At 41.1% G+C, this 21,446-nt stretch overlaps 1 protein-coding gene and 2 non-coding genes across 3 annotated transcripts in view; all 3 read left to right on the top strand.

The window, feature by feature from the left end:
- Nucleotides 1-21,446, top strand: part of CPNE4 (copine 4) — a 670,646-nt gene that overhangs the window by 39,923 nt on the left and 609,277 nt on the right. The window lies entirely within an intron of this gene.
- On the top strand, nt 11,106-11,177 carry TRNAC-GCA (transfer RNA cysteine (anticodon GCA)). Its single transcript has one exon. It is a non-coding gene; the product is annotated as a tRNA-Cys (tRNA).
- Nucleotides 13,700-13,771, top strand: TRNAC-GCA (transfer RNA cysteine (anticodon GCA)). Its single transcript has one exon. It is a non-coding gene; the product is annotated as a tRNA-Cys (tRNA).

The following is a 21,446-nucleotide window of genomic DNA, read 5'->3' as shown; positions in this document are numbered from 1 at the left end:
GCCTCATACATTGTGATGGTAGTGGGGGATAGTCAGTGAGGTAGAGAAGAAATAGGACCCCAGGGCATTGCAGTCTTCAGTCCTGGTTAAGGCCTAGAGTGGTAGACTGTCCCAACAGCTACACCAATGACAGGGAACGTGGGCAGGGAGTTCCACTTATGTATTGCTACGTGATAAACCATCCCAAAGCCAATGTGCAAAACAACAGCTATTTATTATACTTATGAATTCTGTGTGTCAGGAATATAGAAAGGGCACGATGGAGATGGTTTATCTCTGCTTTGCATTACCTGGGGCCTCAGCTGGGAAGACTTGAAGGCTGGGGATGACTTGCCAGCTGGGACTAGAATGATCTAAAGACCTGTTCACTGTAGCTGGGGCTGTTGGCCTGAATACCCTCATGTGATCTTTCCATGTGGCAGCATTGGCTTCTTCCCAGCCTAGTAGCTGGGATCCAAGAGCTAGAATCCCCCAAAATAGGTGGAAGCCACATGTTCTTTTCTGACCTACTCTCAGAAGTCCTGCAATATTACTTCTGCCATGCTTTGTGGGTTGTAGAAGTTCTGAGCACCTGGTTAGAATCAAGTGGAGGGGACTACTTTTCAAGGGGAGAAGTGATGAAGAATATTGGGGTCATGTTTTAAAATATGTTTTAAAACACAATCTGTCCTCTGACCACAACTGTTTATATTCTTCCCACATGCAAAATACATTCACTCCTCCCAAGTTTCTACAAAAGTCTCATCCCATTATGAAATCAAGCTCAGCTCAAGGTGCAAGTGCAAATGAGGCTCCTTGGATATAGCTCCTCAAATCCTTCTCCTTGGGTATCATCCTTCTCAATCTGAAGACCTGTGAACTGAAGAGATTGATCATGTGTCCCACTATTGTGGGACAAGCACAGGATAACCACAGTAGACACTCCAGTTTAAAAAGAGGGAAAACAGGAGGCACGTGACAGTTCTAGAATCTAGCAAGGGGCATGACTGATTCCCTGTTAGGGCTCAGTGCTACTGTCATGATTTTCCATGAATCTTGACTCTGCCTTCTGGGCTTTTAGTTTTGCCCTCTGAGTTACCTTTCCTTATCCACAAGACATGGACTCACAGGCAATGCCAGGAGGTTTGGGAAGGGAGGCAGCCAAGTACCTGGGCCATCCGTCCATAGAGGGCAGAGCTCTGGCCCCTGGGTTTGGTTCTGGAGCAGGGGCCTGTCCATCACTGGGCAGAGACTGGTGATAAAGTGAGGTACACAACTCTCCATCCTTGGGTGGGGAGGACTAGACAGACATTTGTGTCTGGTGTCCTTCACACAAAGTGGGCACCTGGCTCTAGATACATGTTAGCTGGGGTAGCATGGAGGAGCCAGGTAGATGAGGAAGTTGTCCTAAAAGACAAAGACTAAAGCTATTTCAATCCATGTGAAGTTGATAAAGTCAGAAAAACTTTATGCTTGTTTTTTTTCCCCCAAGCCAAATTCACTTCCCAGAAGTCAATCGAGGCCCTTTGAGAACTGTATGCTTCCCAGCAACCTTAAATAATGCATTAACTTGCTGTTCCCAGGGGACATAAGCAAGGAGTTTTAACCTATAGTAGTTTTCCTTCAGAGCTACTGGAATATTTTAATGATTTCCTTACAGTTTATATTTCACACCCTTCCAAATAGGATTGAGGCAGTATGCATTTAAAAAACAAGACTATTGGGCAGCCCCGGTGGCGCAGCGGTTTAGTGCTGCCTGCAGCCTAGGGTGGGATCCTGGAGACCCTGGATCGAGTCCCACGTCCGGCTCCCTGCATGGTGCCTGCTTCTCCCTCTGCCTGTGTCTCTGCCTCTCTCTCTGTGTCTCTATGAATAAATAAATAAATAATCTTTAAAAAAAATAAAAAAATAAAAAAATAAAAAACAAGACTATCAAAATAAAACAAAAACTTGGGGCACCCGGGTGGCTCAGTTTGTTAAGTGTCTGGCTTCTGCTCAGGTCATGATCAACCCCCTTATCAGGCTTCCCACTCCCTGCCCTCTGCTCATGCTCTCTTGCTCTCTTGCTCTGGCGCCTGTGCACACTCTCTCTGTCTCATAAATAGATAAATAAATAAATAAATAAATAAATAAATAAATAAATAAATATCTTAAAATAAAATAAAACCACATGAATAAGTATGCTAAAAACCATGTGAACAAATATACTAAAAACTAGAATTAATTTAGTTACAGTCATTGAATGTTAAATTTACTCTGAGTTTCATTCTGAAATATGCTTTTATACAGTTGTGTCTACGGCTTGACATATCTTTGAAAGTGTACAAAAATCCATATATTTGCTTCTGGAAATATTTACTTCCAGCTCCTTTAAAGATGAAGCTTCTCTTAGTGTATATGGAGTGTTCCTTAGAAGATGTATTTTGAATGGAATGTTTGAACTTGGAGGGGTCTTGAGAGATCAATTCCAGTTCTTTATCTCGGCAGATAAAGGTAGGAGGATTCCAAGAGATTCAGGGACTTGCCCCAAGGTCTGATTGAACGGAGCTGGGGGGTTGATAGCTAGCCCTTGTTCTTTTCCATACCATAAAGGAGAGATTCTTAGATCTATAGTTTTCAGTTGCTGCTAGATAAAGCTTAATGAGAAATGAAAAAAAAAAAAAAAACCCGTATCTTTGTGGCAAGAAATTATGATTTGATATATTTCAGATATAAAGTGACTCTAAACAAACATGAACCAACAGATAAGGGTAAGGTATGACTAGGAAGAGAGATCTCAAGGGAGGCCAGAAGCAATTCTGGGTGCTGCTCACAGTGAGGCTCCAGAGAAAAATGACAAATTGAAGTCTGGGAGCCATTATCCTTCTCTTCAGCCATCGTATGGGAGAATGTCGTTATAGAGAATGATTTGGTCAGACCAAAGAATTTCAGCCTCTACATGTCGTTTGCTGACTTATTTCCTCCAGTAATTAGTTGGGATTGAATCAGAACAATATACATAATGTAAAGGATTTGTTATAGAGGCTTTATGCAGTTGTGGGAGCTAATTGAGCAGTATGCATAAGTCTGGTGCCCTGGGTCTGGTACCTACCTGAGGTCAATGAGGCCAGCAGTCTGAGAGGGAAGACGGACATGAAGTGGGGGAGAAAAAGGACAAACTGGAACCCTCATCAGTCTCTCAATGCCTCCAACCCTCCAACTTCAATGACGTGGGTGAGTTGCTGGCATGTTTCACTCCAGTGCTGCTCCAGAACATGGCCCAGGATTCAGAGAAGCTAAGGAGGTCCAGCAGGAAGTGGACAGAACTATGGGCCTGGGACTGCCCAAAGTCAACAAAGTAGGCCCAGAAATCAGTGCATATGAGTGAATGCCACAATGGCAGCTGCCCTACCTCGTCCTATCTCAGCGTAAACACTTCCCTCCACCTTCATATCTCTTGCACACTTTCCTGTGGGTGCAGACTCAGCCCAGAACCATGCAGAGGAAGGAATTCTGGGAGATGTAGTTCCAGCTTAGCTCAGTTGATTTCATTCAAGCCACCACATCTATGAATTAAATTATTCTCCTTATCCTCTCAATAACCGTATATCCAGTGTGCTAGCCAAACAATTGGCAGGTTGCCTAATTTTTATTCTATTTAATTAAACACTTTTTTATTGAAGTATAGGTGACACACAATGTTACATTAGTTTTAGGTGTACAACATAGTGACTCGACGATTCTATGTGTTCCGCTATGCTCACCACAAGTGTAACTGCCATCTGTCACCATACAACACTATTAACCATATCATGGACTATATTCCCTATGCTATGGCTTTGATCCCCATGACTTATTCATTCTGATAACTGAAAGCCTGTGTCTCCTTTCCCCTTCACCTATTTTGCCCATCCTCTTATCCTGAACCCTTTGGCAAATACCAGTTTTGCCTCTTATTAATGAGTGTTCCTGCTTCTTTTGTTTGTTCAGTTGCCTTATTTTTTAGTTTCCACATATAAGCGAAATCATATAATATTTGTCTTTTTCTGTCTGATTTATTTCACTAATACTCTCTAGGTTCATCCATGTTGTTATAAGTGGCAAGATCTCATTCTTTTTTATGGCTGAGTAATATTTCATTACATATATATCACATCTTCTTTATCCACTAATCTATTGATGGATGCTTAGGTTGCTTCCATATCTTGGCTATTGTAAATAATGCTGGAGTAAACATAGCGATGCATTTATCTTTTTGTTTTTGTTTTTTTTTTTATTTATTTTTTATTTATGATAGTCACACAGAGAGAGAGAGAGAGAGAGAGAGAGAGGCAGAGACATAGGCAGAGGGAGACGCAGGCTCCATTCCCTGGGAGCCCGACATGGGATTCGATCCTGGGTCTCCAGGATCGCGCCCTGGGCCAAAGGCAGGCACTAAACCACTGCGCCACCCAGGGTTCCCGCACTTATCTTTTTGGATTAGTGTTTTTGTTTGCTGTGTATAAATGCCCAGTAGTGGAATTATTATTATTATTGTTTTAATATTTAAGTATTTATTTTAGAGAGAGAGAGAGAGAGAGAGAGAAGAGTGGGTGGAGGGGAAGAGGGAGAGAACCTTCAAGCTGACTCCTTGCTGAGCATGGAGCCTGATGTGGGCCTGGATCCCACCACTCATGAGCTCATGACCTGAGCCATAACCAAGAGTCAAACCATTAACCAACTGAGAGACACCCAGGCACCACCAGTAATGGAATTACTGATAGTATGGCATTTCTATTTTTAGTATTTTGAGGAACCTCCATATTGTTTTCACAGTGGCTGTACTAGTTTGCATTCCCATCAACAGTGCATGAGGGTTCTTTTTCTCTACACTCTCACCAACACTTGTTATTTCTTATCTTTTTGATTCTAGACATTCTGACATATGTGAAGTTAATATCTCATTGTAGTTTTGATTTGTATTTCCCTGATGATGAGTGATGTTGGGCATCTTTTCATGTGTCTGTTGGCCATCTGGATGTCTTCTTTGGAGAAATGTCTATTCAGGACTTCCACCCATTTTTAAATCAGATTATTTGGGTATATATATATATTTTTTTTTGGTGTTGACTTATGTAAGTTATATATATATATATATATATATACACACACACACACACATATATGTGTATATATACACATATATATGAGATATTATATATATATACACACACATATATATGAGATATTAACTCCTTATTGGATATATCACTTACAAATATCTTCTTTCATTTTAGTAGATTGCCTCTTTGTATTTTTTGATAGTTTCTTTCGCTGTGCAAAAAACTATTTTGATGTAATTCTAATATTTTATTTTGCTTTTGTTTCCCTTGCCTAAGGGGACATATCTAGAAAAATATTTCTAAGGCTGATGTCAAAGAGATTATTGCCAGGTTGGCTACTTTTGGAAGATTTTTAGGAAAACTTAAGGAGGGGAAATATATGCCAGCAAAGACAATATTTCATGAAACAAATAAGCAAAGGCATTCATAGAAGGACACAGGACTGTGGTTGTCACACAGTAACTTGTAAGGAACAAACTCTCCCATAAATAAGGCACATCTATACTGGAAAGTTTAACTTCTGCACTGAAACACTGCAATCTGAGTGGCTTGAATCGTCCTTGTAAAAGGACGATTGTTTCATTTGCAGAATAAATTGAACCCTAGGAGATTGAATCTAGATTACTTTGTGAGAGAGAAAGAAAGAAAGAAGGGAAGAGAAGAAGGGAGAAGGAGATGGCGAATTTGTGAGTTTTAAAGTAAAAACCAGAACTTACTGTGACCTCAGAGCTATAGCAGAGCACATGGTTTTCTCTTGAAGGCTCTGGAGATGTAAACTGCAAAGCAATTACTAAAAATATCATTTGGCCAATCTTCCCCATGACAATTCATGTGGGTGCCTTTTGACTGGGACATGCCCCTTCCCCCCACAAATTTAGTAAAATTAACATGCACCAGCCCCCAACTTTCTTTAATCTAGCTGAAGGCATAATAACAACTTGGATGACATCCCTAGATTGGGTATGGACAGAGCAGAAAACCTGGGCACAGGACAGGTGGATTTGCAGGTTTGATTGTGGGGCAAAACCCAGAGGCTACTGGATAGTATAGAAAGTATAGAAAATTAGCCTCATTTTGCTTTTTTTGTTAAGTGGGTAATGAAAAGGGGCTAAAATAAATGATGCAGTGACAATCTGGGGAACAAAGAATGCCAGGCAGTTGTAGGCCGTGCCGGAGCAGACAAAGGCATTTGGGTTTGCTATTGAGTTACAGGAAGAATTTGTCTTGGTTTGTGAATCAGGCAAAATCTATTCACTAAGCTGGAGGTTATAGAGTAGCTTCTCATCAAGTGATATAAGATCTTAGTATGCCTGCCATTTCTACAATAGGGCATGTGTTTGGTTTTTTGAGGTGGCTTGTGTCATTACTCAAGTTCTTTGTAATATTAGGACATGGGTTTCCTTTTCTTTTTTTTGAAATAACACATAACATTAAATTTACCATTTTAATCATTCTTTTTTTTCTCTAATCATTCTTAAGGGTCAGTTCATTAGTGTTATATTAAGTTCACATTGTGTGCAATGATCTCTAAGACTTCTTTATCTGGTGAACCTGAAACTCTATATCCATTAAACATTAATTCCTTTCTTCCTTCAGCCCTTGACAACTATGTTTTTCTTTCTTTCCCTAAACTACTTCACTGAGGTATGATTGACATAAAAAAGGTATACATGTATCATATATACAACAACTGGATGAGTTTGGAAATAAGTACAGACTCAAAGCTATCACCACATTCAAGGCTATAAACATTCATCACTTCACCTTTAAAAGTTTCCTCTCACCCCCTTTATTTCTAAATTTATATCTAACTATTTATCTATCTACCTATTTTTAATAGATTTTTTCTTCTGCAGTAAAATCACTTAGCATAATAAGATCTACTGTCTCAAATTTTTAAGTATGTAATATAGTATTTTTGGCTCAAGGTTGTACTTAGGTCTCTAGAACTTACTCATCTGGCTTACCTGAAAGTTTGTATCTTCTCACTGGCATTTCCCCCATTTCTCCCTCCACTCAGATCCTGGTGACCACTATTCTATGTACTCTATAGGTCTATGAGTTTGGCTATTGTACATTCCTCATGAAAGTGGGATTGGGAATTGTTTGTCATTATGTGTCTGGCTTATTTCATGTAGCATAAATTCCTCTAGGCTGATACATCTTGTCACAAATGGTAGAATTTCCTTTTTCAAGTCTGAATAATATTCATTGTATATTTATACCATATTTCTTTTATCCAGTCATCTGCTGATGGACATTTGGGTAGCTTCCACCTCTTGGTTATTGTGAATAATGCTGTAGTGAACATGGGTGTGCAAATTATCTCTTCAGTATTCTTCTTTAAATTCTTTTGGAATATATACCAAAAGTAGTATTGCTTAATCATATAGTAATTCTATTTTTAATTTTTTGAGGAACCACCATTCTGCTTCCCATAATGACTACACCATTTTACATTCCCACCAACAGTGTATGAGGGCTCCAATTTCTCTTCCACCTCACTAACACTTGTTATTCTCTGTTCTTTTGATAGTGGCCATCCTAAGGGATGTAAAGTGTATCTCATTGTGGTTTTGATTTGCATTTCTTTTATGATTGTGATGCTGAGCATCTTTTCCTAGAGGATAGGTATTTATAAGAAAAATGTCTTATGTGGAAAAAAATGAGGAAAAATCAGGGTAGTAAGGTTGATGGTAAATCTTATGCCCATAGAAACATATTCCCTTTCTTTTGAATAACTTTTTTTCTGACATTTTTTGGGTTATACTTGTACTTTTGACCCAGTCTCCCTACTAGAAGCTAAATTTTGAATTTGTCAGTCATACATTGTTGGGATTGGAAAAGATTAGGGAGCTCTTCTAATGACAATATCTCCATTTTATAGTAAAAAAAGAAACAAAAAAACAAAAACCCTGAGGATGAAAAAGTGAAACAAGAGTTCAACTAAAAAGGAATATAAGGGGGAAAATCCTTAATATAAGGGGAAAAAGCCTTCTGATTATTGAAACTTAAATTTTAATTCATTCTAGTTATGAAATAGTCCTATAGGATCTGAAAATAGTAGGAAGACCCAGTTTCCCAAACTCTGTAGTTGAGCATATTTTGAATAATTGCCACAGTTTTCCTGAGTTTTCTGCAAGATGTTTTGTGCTATCATCTCCTCTTCTGTAGTTCTGATGCAAATCTTTCAGTGATGGGCTTTGGAGCTCAGGTTAGATTACTTGGTTTGTATAACTTAAAATTAAAACACATATTAACTTTTACTTATGTTTTGACAATGAGAGACAGTTCACATGTTGATAAAGGGAAGAGAAGTTAAGAGTACAGCAGCAGGTCAGTTCAACCATCATTCCTGATCCCCTCGTTTATAGGTAGGGTAGGTGCAGCTGTTCTGCACTTCCTGAGGTTTACGAAATCTCAACAAATATGGACGGAATCCTCAAGGCCAGTGCAGACCCAACTATTCTTCCCAGAGTTTGCTATGTATATTAGGATTCTCCTGAGAAAGACCCATCAGGCTGAAAAGTCCCAAGATCTGTGGTCAATAATCAGAAGACCCAGAAGAGCTGATGAGAAGTTCCAGTCTAAGTCCAAAAACCTGAGACCAGATGGTATGAGTACCATGCAGAAAGACAGCAGGCTCAAACCCCAAGAGCTGATATCCAATTTGATTCTGAAGGCAGGAAACTAATGAACTAATGTCCTAGTTCAAAGATGTCAGGCAGGAGGAGGTCCCTATTACTTTTTGTTCTATTCCAGCCTTCAGTTGATTGGATAAGGCCCCTATCTAAAAAGGGAGGGTCAATCCGCTTTATTTAATCTCTAACTCAAATGTTAATCTCATCTGGAAACACTTGTACAGACACACCAATAATAATGTTTGGCTGAATATCTAGGCACTCTGTGGCCCAGTCAAGTTGACACATAAAATTAACCATCACACTGTGGTTACCTTTGAGGATTTCCAAGATGACTCTGGGCACACATAGCTAAATTTACCAGCTGTGTGACTTTAGGTAAGGTATTTAACTTCACTGTGCCTCAATTTATTTATTGTAAGGGTGATAACATTTTGATAGAGCAACCTGTATTTAGATCTTATGAGGACAGTAAAGTTGGCTCCAACATATGAGAGACAGTTTTATTTGATAGAACCAATAAAGTAATTTCAATAAGATAGAAGCAGCTTAACCAGTCAGTCCCAGATTTTTCCTCTTCTCTTTATCTAAATCATGTGATCCCTCCTTCCTTCTTTCTCACAAAAATCCTGTGCTTTTCCCACAGGAACAGAATACTTTTCTGACTACTCCATCTGGAATTTACGCTCCCCAAATTGCAATTCTGAGTCTCCAAATAAAGGTCTTTGTTCTTTTTCAGTTTACCCTCCTTTTCTCAGTTGATGGTAAGTTTGATGTTTATCCCACAAACAGTCACACATTGTTCCTGGCACTGGGGGTCTCCAAGGAGCGGGTAGTAAGTGGAGCCTTGGTTCTGATCCTGCTTTGATATATCTGTGACTTTATTTACTTATTTATTATTATTATTTTTAAAAGGTTCATCCATTTATTTGAGTGTGTGCAAGAAGGCATGCGCACTGGGGGAGGGGTAGGAGGAGAGGGAGAGAGAGAATCTCAAGCACACTTGTTGGTGAGCTCAGAGCTCAAGGAAGGGCTTGATCTCAGGACCCTGAGACTGTGACCTGAGTTGAAATAAAGAGTCGTGTTCATAACTGACTGAGCCACCCAGATATGCCTGCAACTTTAAACAGCTTCCCTCCATCTGTGTTTTCTTGGTCTGCGAAAGAAGTGGTTGGAATAAATGATCTCCAAATCCCTTCCAGTGCTGGTTCTTAGATATGAAGCATATACTACATTTGTTACTGCTAAAATCTCAACTCCCACTGATGTTTCAGGTGAGAAAAGAACAATGAGCAAAACATGCATTGTGATTCTCTTCTTGGCTCTCAAATCCAGCCTGAGGCAGAGGAGAAAAAGAATAGAATGGAGTTTCTCCCCTGTCTTAACTCCCAACCAACCACAACCCTGCCTGACACAAAATGGCCATCGTCAATTTAGGATCCTTTGAAAAGACCTGAAAAATGTATGTGATCTGGGAAATCAGCAGAAGAGAGACTTCTCAATAGGTTTAAGCATGCAAGAGTTCCATAAGGAGGACTTGAACAGTTTATTAGGGTGAGAGATGTCTTTATATAAAGCCATGATCAGGAATTCATCAGAGTATTGCAGTCAAAAGAAAAGAATGCTTCCAAAAAGAATTGGTCAAAGTTATAAACTGCAGGGAATGCAAGTAAGAGGGGTTACAGACATGAAATACAGGTGGCCTTAATTGCGGTTGTGTTTGGAAGTTGAAAAGGAATCTTTGGTGGTAGGTAGGACTGGGATAAATAATTTACTTAACCGATTAAAGGCTCTTGTTTGGAGCCTTGTTTCTCTTCATCAAATGACCTTTTGGAGTTGACAATATTCCAAGTTCCAGGCAAATTATGTTACATAAGAATCCAACTCACTGACCATCTGTCTTTGTAAGATTAAAATCATCTTACAGTTATGGAAAAGCTATCTCACACCAATCATTATTTATACATTTTTTTTTTCAGAATCAATTCAATGTAACAAATATCTATGGAGTGCCAATTATGAGCTCAGTTCTGTGAAGTCATTAAGAGGAATGAGAATCTCAGTTGCTAGGAGTGCTGGCTATAAAGGAAGTATGACAGGCATTATATTGACGTTGCCATTTGTGAAAAACCTGATGATTTTTACCTGGCACTGAGATTCGCTTTATGTGAGATAGGGTGGACAGACAGGCTCTGAGTATTGGGAAGCATAAGAAGAGTTTCTGGGCTCCGAGAGCTTTGTTCTCAGGAGTCCTGTCTTTTTTCATAATAAATTTCTAAGGCTTGTAATGCCCAGACTCCTTCCAGGCAGCATTCTCTCTAATTATAGCTCCCCTGAGTCATTGGAGGTTTCAGAACCAGAGAGTCGAGAGAGAGATAGACTATAAAAACAAGCTTCTATCACTGGGGGTATAGCTCAGGGGTAGAGCATTTGACTGCAGATCAAGAGGTCCCTGGTTCAAATCCAGGTGCCCCCTGTACACTCCAGTTTTTGCTTCCGAATAATATAGATGGACTTTGGCTTAATTATTTTCTGTAGCTCAAGGCTGAATAATAACTAATGTCCCTTGTATATATGCCAGGCACTAGTCTAAATTCTTTACATCAATTAACTCCTCCATTTCTCTCCTAAATTTCACAAGAAACATACCATACCACCAGAATCTTCATTTTACATGAGGAGACAGACTTAGAGATGTTCAGTAATCGGCTAATGTTCAAAAGTCTACAAAGAGAAGGTCTAGAATTTGGAGTCAGAGCACACAGCCTTGGCGACTCCATGATGCTACTCATACTGTTCTAGTGTTAAAAGTTTTGTGACAAAATTCCACTTAGTAATGCTCCCAAAGTACCAGGACTGTAGGGTCAATCCAGCAACTCAGTGAAAGTCTTCATTCACAAAACACTGCTAGAGGTGAGCATGAATGGGCCCGAAGTTTAGGGAGCTGCACTCTTTTCCTGCTCTAAAGCTTGAGGAATCTCTATTACCTTTCCACCTCCAATTCATTTTCTGCAGCCTCGTACTCCCAGCGTGGGTGCCTTCACTCAGGACCCCGGTGTGGGCCAGACGTCAGACCTTGGTCTGCGTCTAACCCCTGCCCACAGCCCAGACAATGCTGCGTCTTTAGATGAGCCTGAACAACACACAGAGCACCTACTATGAGCCAGAACTGTGCCAAGTGTGAACCCAAAGGTGACTAGGCCTCAGTGTGCTCTCAACCAGGAAGTTGGCCTGCAAAGTACAAAATCAGAGTGACGTGAACTGCCCGGAGCTGTGCCAGCACCAAGCATGCAGAGGAGGCAGTGATTCCTTCCGTTTAGAAGGTTAAGGCAGGCTTCCTTGAGTTGCTGATGGCAAATTACAGTTGCAAAGATGAATAATATCTCACAGGACAGAGGGTGGAGTAGAAGAAGGGGTATGGGGGTGGTGGTGGAGTTCCAGGCAGACAAGGCTGCCTGGGCAGAGGCTGGGGCCAGACGGATGCAAGTGGAGGCAGCTAGAGCACAAAATAAGATGTGGGAGTGTCAGAAGATGATGTTGAAGAGGCAGATAGGGATCCAAATGAAAAGAACTCTGCATATCGTGCTAAAAGACTTGCAGTTTTTGGGAAGGCATTTTTAGGGGTGTGACCTAGATAGACCCCATTTTAAAACAGGCAGCTCTGGGAGCAACAGGGGGATGGCTGCCAGTGCTGGAGGCTGGGAGGCCATTTAAGGGGTGGTGGCACTGCCAGGGTAGGAGTGGGGTGGAGCTAAGTGACGTCAGAAGTAAAATCAGCAATGCCCAGTGATTAACTAGAACTGGAGAAGAGAAGGTGAGAGAAGCCCAGAATTGTGTTTTGACCAAATGACTGAGTACACAGTCCAACCAAGACAGAGAGGAGGCTGATCATATGGTTAGGGAGGCAGGCCTGGCTCTGAGTCCCGAGCCTACACTGGAATCCCTGACTCAGCACCTCCTAGCTGTGTGACCACTCTGTGCTTCAGTCTCCCTACCTGAAAAATCAATATGTGGATAATAATACCTAACTTCACTGGCATTTTTTAATGATCCCCTGGGAAGTTATGGGTAAAACCTTTATTACTGTGTCTGGCATGTAGCAAGTGGCCAGTATATATGACCTGTTATTATTACAAAATGCAAAATGGGAAGAGGTGCAGGTTTGGGCGGAAGGTGACGAATTTGTTTTGAGGCCACTATGTACAAAATCTGAGGTTCCTGTAAGGCCTCAGGGGCTAGCGACTGGGAATGGGTGTCTGAGCACTCAGAGAGCTTGTGAGCTGAGGCTCTGGCTGCTGTTCACTCCTCAGCTTCATGGAGGCAACAGGCCTTGTTGCAATGGCAGAGATTTCCTTGCCCTTTCTTCTCGATCTCAGAGATACACATGATTAAAAATCCCCAGACTGGAACCGAAGGGAATAGGAATCAGAAGTGTTCAAAGGTGAATTGTGGACTTTGGAATACCTAGATGTTGTTGTTGTTTGACTGTAAAATAAGACAGTTCATCCTGGATGAGATCTTCTTTGAAAATCTGATGAAAGCATACACAATATATAATAAATGCACATACAAAAAAAAATAAATGCACATACACCACCTTTGCCTCTAATTTCAGAGTTAGACACGAACCTCTGAAGTGTGTGGATACCCAGCTGAGGTTCCCTCCCTGTCCAATACTCGTTGGTGACCCATAATACTTAAAACATTCATCGATGTGGGGGTGGAGGAAAAAACATTCATAGATGTGCCCAGAGATTTCTGGGCAGTGGGTAGTGTATTTTAAAAAGTGGAAAACTATACTGAGAATAACACTGAGCTTTAAGGTGCTGGGAAGAGAATGAGCATATGTGCTCTGGGAAAAGCAGGAGCTGGTGCGGCTGGAAGGGAATTGAGGACGAATTTAAATCCAAGAAGAAGATCAGCTATAAAAGGTATTTATGAAGTATGATGTAACTCATAAAAGTGAAATAGGTGTTTGTGTGAAGCTTATTGCCATCAGGGGGTATAGCTCAGTGGTAGAGCATTTGACTGCAGATCAAGAGGTCCCTGGTTCAAATCCAGGTGCCCCCTGTGTGATCTTTTGCTTTTCTTGGCAGCCTCACTAAAAGACTGGGTCTAGGGTGAGGTAACCAAGGTGACTAGGGTCAAAATTTAAGACTGTGCTCACTCTCATGCAAGTACCTTAGCTTGTTAATTCTCTCACAGTAGAGCTGTGTGCATATAAATTCACTCTTCTTCCAACATATACACACATAAACACAGTCATCCACCCAGAGACATATATACACACACCCCACACACCAGATGTCCCCCGACCACATACACACACCCAGACCCACACAGCATCACACAGACCCACCAACAGACAAAAACACATGCACTTCCTCACATGTACCTTTATTTTCTTTCTGTATATTCAACCTTATTAACCAGACCCTTTCTATCTTGCTTTCCTTAAACTTTTAACCATTTAATAGTTGATTTACAGAAGAGTTATAAAGATAGTATAGAAAGTCCCATATACTCAGCTTCCCCTAATTTGACATCTTGCATAACCGTGGCACATTTATCAAAACTATGAAATAAATATCAGTGCAACACTATTGATAAACCTTAGATCAGATGTCACCAATTTTTCCACTACTCTCTCTTTTTTTCTGTTCCATCATTCAATCCAAGATACCATGTTGCCTTGAGTTATAATGGCTCCTTAGTTTTCCTTCAATCTCTGACAGGTGCTCAGTCTTCCCTTGTGTTGCTGTTTACTGTTTGTTTTTATAATCTTAACACTTTGAAAAGTCCTGGCCAGATGTTTTATAGAATGCCCCTTCCTTTGGGCTTGTCTGGTGTTTTCTCATGATTAGACTGAGGTTATGGATTTGGGGAAAAATATCACAAAGGTCATGTGCCCTTGTTGTCCTGTCTTATTAAGGGTAGAAGAAAAGCAGTGCAAATTTTAGGAGTCTGCTATGTTGTAAAATTTTAAAAGTACAATGTCAGAGGCTTGTCAGGATATGCCTTCTAAAGTGAAATAGCACACAGAATGAAGCACATCATTTGGTGAGTCTCTTTGGATTTTGGTGTCAGTGCAGTGGATGTGCTTCTCTGGTATTTCTACTAAATAACAATAACCCATAAGATTGTAAGGTGTTTTTGTGGATCCTAGATCAAGAAAAGGGTCTGTATTTAGTCCAGGCCATAGGAAAAGCTGCTCCTCCATGTGGGGATTATGGCTTAGTATTGGAAGTATAATTGGCAACTCCAGCTTGATTAATTCACCTCTCCTTGTTTTCTACTAAAACAAATTTAGAGGTAAACATTGAATTTACCTCTTTTTTATGTTATTACATGGTAATAACATTTTTGTAATTGTTTATATGTCTATGTATTAGTCAGGCTAAGCTTGGCACTAGTGTGCTGCCAACCCTGAAATCTCAAGAGCTTAACACAAGGAAGATTTATATCTTATCCATGCAAGATCCGAAGCAGGTCTGATGGTCCTTCACCCTCTTGTAGCTATGTCATCTAGGAAAATGTGGCCTCCAGAGTCATCATTCTAGGGTCAGCGAGAGCTCGGGGAGTCATATAAGTTCTCATCTGCCTTAGCTGAGCAGGGACACACCTCACTTCAGCTCAAAGTTCATTGGACAGAGTTAGTCACATGGCCCCCACTTCATTGCAATGGAGGCTGGAAAAGGTAAGGAAACATCTGGATACTTAGGGAATACTAATTGTCACTGCCATGACTGATCTTACCTACCCTAGCAGGTAGCAATTCTTTTTGATTCTTCTTGTTATCACAGTGAGTGGTAAGTACCTTGTCCATTGAAAGGGCTCAGAAGGTATTTGATGAATAACGGCTATTGGCTAATTGAGTGAATGAATAAACGAAGCAAGATATATAAACAAAGTATATTCTTAAATTATTTGGAGACTGATTTTATCGTAAGGCAAGAAGTATACCTCTCACATTTAAAAAAATGACTTACAGTTGCTTTCTAAACAATCTCTTAAAAGATTCAAATTTTTGTTGAAGAAGACAACTCTGTCTTCTTTTTGTGATGTTTGTCTGTGTCCATAAGTAAGACACAGAATACTAATTTTTTGTTGCTTTGTTTTACTTTGAAGAATAGATGGTTACTACTCTGTCTCTCTTTCTAAAACTGTCCACATCCTGACCTTTACCCATTAAAAATTCAAAATACTTAAACCTTTAAGCATATATCAGAGATTATAGGAGGGAATAAAGCTTTGTTGGACCTTTACCCCCATCTCTTGTTAACAGTTGCCTGTTAAATATGATTGTGTTTGTACATGAGGGTGTATGTTTTACGTATGTACACACAAACATAACAAAAACGTGTCAGCCATATCTTAGGCAATACCTCAGATCTTCTTGTCCCTCATTGTTTCTGAGGCCCTTGGCCAGCTTTTCTCCCTGGGCTGCCACTGCAGTAGCTAAGTATGTAGGGCTCTAGCAAATGTCACTGAGGTCCACCCTGCAATCCCTCTTCTGCCCATACTGGATGCCTCTCGCTTCCTACTCTTGGCTTCCCTCTTGCCATGAGACCTACTTGGCGCCCCCACATGCAGAGTCTGGAAGTGTTCAGGAGTTACTGCGTCATGGGGAAACCTTTCACCAACAAGATACAGAAGCTGAGGGCTAAGTCTTTTCCTCCCTTCCTTAAGATAGACTGTCCTGCGACGCAGTAGTTCATCCACCCTCTGGAGAGGCAGCTTTGTGACATCAATCAATCAAGCACACTTGTCAGCAAAGGATGACCAGCTTGACATGCACATTTTCACTGATTAAAACTTTCTCTGCCTTATTTCCTTTTACCTCACTCCTCCCTGGGGTCACACTTTGTGAAAAACTAATAATACCTAAGCTTTTACCTCGAGCTCTAGGCTCTGGGGTATCCAGGTATCACAGACAGAATACTCAGCCAGTTCTCCTTCAGCCTTTACCACCACACGATAGAAATGAATTGCATCCAAGCTCTCATTAAATAGGGTATCATCTTTGCCTGTTTCCAACTGCCAGGATCTGCATCTCTTCCCTTGAGTTTTTTCATTTTATTTTGTTTATTTATTTATTTTTTGTTTTGGCAGCCAGAGCCTATTCTACATCTGTGGCAAGCTGGAAATGCCAGAGTATTAATGGTCCCTGGGAGCAGCCTTTAAATAACTCCTGACAGAGATTACTGTTTAAGAAACTCAGGGTGTTGGGACGCCTGGGTGGCTCTGCGGTTGAGCGTCTGCCTTTGGCTCAGGTCATGATTCCTGGGTCCTGGGATTGAATCCTGCATCAGGCTCCCCTCAGGGAGCCTGCTTCTCCCTCTGCCTGTGTCTCTGCCTCTCTTTCTCTCTCTGTGTCTGTCATGAATAAATAAATAAAATTTAGAAAAATCTCAGGGTGCCTGAGTTCAGTTGGTCAAGCATCTGTTTTGGGTCAGGTCATGATCTCAGGGTCCTGGGATCAAGCCTCCCCCCCACCATCAGACTCTCTACTCGGCAGGGAATCTACTTTTCCCTCCCTCTCCCTTTGCCTCTCCCTCCACTCATGCCCTCTCTTTTAAATAAATAAGTAAATAAATAAATAAATAACTCATATTCCTTACCTCTCTTGCGGGATAACTAGGCCATAATGTTATCTACTTTGGCTCCAGAGTTCCCAGTAGTTAGTCGGGTTGCTCACAAGGTTAACTTGCATGGCAGAGACCAAAGTGACCTTCACTGGCAGCTTCCTTTTTCCTCTCTCACTTCCCCTCTCCTCTATCAGTGTATCCTGTGGTCATCTCCCAAACAAACTCCTTGAATTTGAATTCCTAACTCATAGAGTCTGCTGCTATGGGAACCCAAACCAAGGCATCAGCCTAAGCATGATTTAAAAAATTGTTCTAAATGGATTGTTTTCATTTAATAATATATTCTGTACATGATGTTCAATATTCCAAAGCTTATTTAAAATATGAGAGCTTAAATGCTGCGTGGTATTTGTCATATGGATTGTAGAAATAATAGGTTGGACATTTCAGTTTCCAACTTTTCCTATCCAACTGCAATAAACCTAGTGCCAAACAGAGCCAGATAGGCTTTGTCTCTGGGGGTTAGAGTTGCAAATAAATAAGCTACAGATCGGTCATTTGTGCACATGATAGGAAATTAATAGCCAACCTAGAGATTTTCCCTGACTTCTATTTGATGTTTTTTGAAGGTTGCCCTGTAGCAGGGGTTCTTAGAGAAATATCAAAAGCATCTCGATTGCGTTCTGCTTTAAAAGGAAATGAATTGCTTCCAAGATTTCATTAAACAAGGTACCATCTCATGTCATTTCTCTTGGAAAAATAATGACAGCAAAAGCTCATTATGTGGTTCTTTGCTGCCTGATGGGTTTTGTTTTATTGGGGGGCACATTGGGCTTCCTGCTTCCTAAGGGACAGACCTCTCTCACTCTTAGTTAGAATGACTTCTAAAGTTTTATTTCAATCCCCTGAATGATTTGGGGCCTGTTAACGAAACACTGTCAGTTCTGGGTTTTCATTTGTACATTGGAAGTAATAAGAGTGTTCCCCTTACTAAGTGTGATGTCAGAATGGTATGCTGTCAATGAATCGATAGTGGCCTCTCAGTAAATGATAGCACTTACCTCACAGTGATTTCATTTTCAGCATGGAATGGAGTAGCACAGAGCAGAGGCTGGAGCTTAAGAAACAGGAGGGGACATAAGGGTGGAACATGCAGATATCTCATTAGATTCAGGGAACACGCATGGCTCTCCACTCAAAGGTATCTCCTCTCCATGTTCCTGCTGCTGCGCCAGAGTGGGGCTCAAAGCCCTGCATAATCCCAGCCCTTCTGCGTGGCACGGCCCTTGTCACAGTACACCAGGAGCGAGTTAGAGAGGCTGACTGTCGGGCTCCTCCTCGGACATTAGAATCTGAATCTCTGGAGGTGGGGTCTGGTAATTTCTGTTTAAGAAAGCTGCTTTTGGGGACGCCTGGGTGGCTCAGTGGTTGAGCGTCTGCCTTCGGCTCAGGGCAGGATCTTGGGGTCGTGGGATGGAGTCCCTATTGAGCTCCCTGCAGGGAGCCTGCTTCTCCCTCTGCCTATGTCTCCGCCTCTCTCTGTGTCTCTCATGAATAAATAAATAAAATCTTAAAGAAGAAAGAAAGAAAGAAAGAAAGAAAGAAAGAAAGAAAGAAAGAAAGAAAGAAAAGAAAGAAAGCAACTACTCTTGCATGTTCACATTTGAAAATCACCAGTCTACTTTGAGCCTTTAACCTGGCTTGTCCAGCCCCTTCTCCCTTGGCCAGGCCGAGGGTTTCTGCCTAATTCAGATTCCTCCTTTTCAAGCCTTCACCCTGAAATGTTACTGCGTGTTCTGTCTCAATTATATACTCCTTTCTAGTTCTGATTTTCACCTCTTATCTTTTGTGTTATACTAAGACTTTAGATCTGCCATTGGGTGTGATTTCTCCCTCTCCCTTTGTCCATGTGTCTGGCAGCTCCAGACAACTCATCTTGGTGCAGCTTAGCTCTCGGGACCTCCGTCTACCTGGAGTCTGATGAGGAAGCTGATATTTCTACTAGGTTTGGTCCCTGCAGAAGGATTGGCCGATTACTAGCCCAACTTTCAGGCTCAGTGCTGCCCCAAGCTCCCAGAGAGAGTAAGGTATGCTTTGAAGATTTAATCCCTGAAGTCATAAACCATCATTTCTGTCACATTTTATTTTTTAGAAACAAATCCCTAAGAGTAGATGACATTCAAGGGGAAGGGAATTAGGCTTTACTTTCTGAAGGGCATATTTTAAAACCACAGAGTCAGTCTTTGGGGAAAGGTTCCTTTCACATACCACCCAATTTATTTATTTATTTTTTTTTAGAGAGAGAAAGATCCCATAAGCAGGAATGGGGGGGTGGATAGGAGGCACAGAGAGGGAGAGGGGGAGTTTTAAACATACTGGGTATGGATCCAACTCAGGGATCTATCTCATAATCTTGAGACCATGACCTAGGTCAAAATCAAGAGTCAGACGTTTAACTGACTAAACCACCCAGGTGCCCCCATACTACCCAATTCTTAAGAGGATCTGCTCTGCTAGCCATTCTGGCAGATTCTTGATGCTTACCTTTATTTTTGACCAGGTGTCCTAAACCAGCCACTAGACAGCCCTTTCTGTCTATTTCCAATACTCATTCCAGGTTGATATTGATAACTAAGGGGTCCTATCTGTTTATAGTGATGAGGTTCAGTCATTTATTGAGTACTTATGTGTGAATTGGTAACTGGTACATTGGTTATACCCTAATTGCCTGTGTCGAACTTGGTGAGTCACATGTCCTAACACAACCAACCAAAGCCTTTGTCACTAGGAGATTTGAGTTAATAAGTTCCAACTTTTTGTATGTTAACCAGGCGCAGAGCTGCCACATAAATATATGCAGTAAGAACAGAATGCAAAACTGCTGAGAGGGTGAGAAGTGGCTGAAATCTGGCCCACACTCCCCTAGCTGAGTTAATTTGGACTCCATGTGCCTAGAGGAAAGGGAAACTTTTTCTAATGTGCACAGACATGCCATTGATCTGCTCAGCGTGAAGCCCTCAGGGCTAATTTTCACATCCGTGTGTGTGTGTGTGTGTGTGTGTGTGTGTGTGTGTGAGCTAGCAGTGGCCTTGGTTGGATGTCTTTTTGTTGCACACAACAGAAACCAACTCAAATTGGTTTTAGCAAAACAGGAATTTAAATGAAAAAGAAATCTAGCTTTCATATTTGGCTTCAAACATGGCTGAATCCAAGTACCCAGGTCTGTAACCAGGAATCTGTTTCTTTCTTTTTCTTGGATCTGCCTTTCTCCATGTTAACATTATTTTCAGAAAGATTCTCTAAGTGGTGGCAAGTTGACTAGATTTACCTCCTTCTCTCTTAGCCACCCAGGACAAGAGGAATTTTTCTAGTGTTTCCAGTCCAGTGGTTAAGTGTCATTGGTGTGTTTTGAACTATTCATGTGGCGATGGCCATGTAATTCTCTGATTTGACTGTTTCTAGAGCTGGGGAGTTAGTTCTATCCCATTCAAACTACACTAAGGTTGAGAGTGGATGGTTATCTACTTTTAAAAAAATATTTTATTCATTTATTTGACCGTCATGGTGGGAAGAGAGAAAGCACAAGCAAAGGGAAAGGCAGTGGAAGATGCAGGCTCCCTGCTGCTGCTCAGGGAGCTCAATGTGGGAGCTTGAGACCAGGACCCTGGGATCATGACCTGAGCCAAAGAGAAGCTTAACCAAATAAGTTACCTGCACACCCCCAGCTTATCTATTTTTTTAAATTCTGCTTTTACCAGAAAAAAAGGTGGAAATAGATCTGGGATGGTTTAAAAACAATACATAGCTACTCCATCTATTCACTGGATTCACACTTGGGTATGGCCAGTCAGCATAGAGTCAAATTACAGAAAGGAGACTGAGAAAATGATAAAGAAAATGTATAGATCTTACCCATAATCCTGTGGCAGCTACAGGTTACCTTCAGGTAACCTCTAGGTTCTTTTCTCAGGGAATCGAAAAGCTATTCATGTAGCTCAGTCTGGCCTCTCAGTATCAGCAATATAACCAAGAATCTCTTACATAGCCTCTGGATTTTATCTCATTCCATTTTGTTTTCCATCTAGCTCCTGCTCAGGGCTCCTTGTGGTATACTGCAACCTGGGTTTGAAGAATACTCATGGTATGCTTTGGCTATG

This window comes from Canis lupus, chromosome 23 (assembly GCF_003254725.2).
Source record: "Canis lupus dingo isolate Sandy chromosome 23, ASM325472v2, whole genome shotgun sequence".
NCBI lineage: Eukaryota > Metazoa > Chordata > Mammalia > Carnivora > Canidae > Canis > Canis lupus.
The sequence above is the reverse complement of the archived record's forward strand: the minus strand, read 5'-3'. Positions and strand labels throughout refer to the sequence as shown.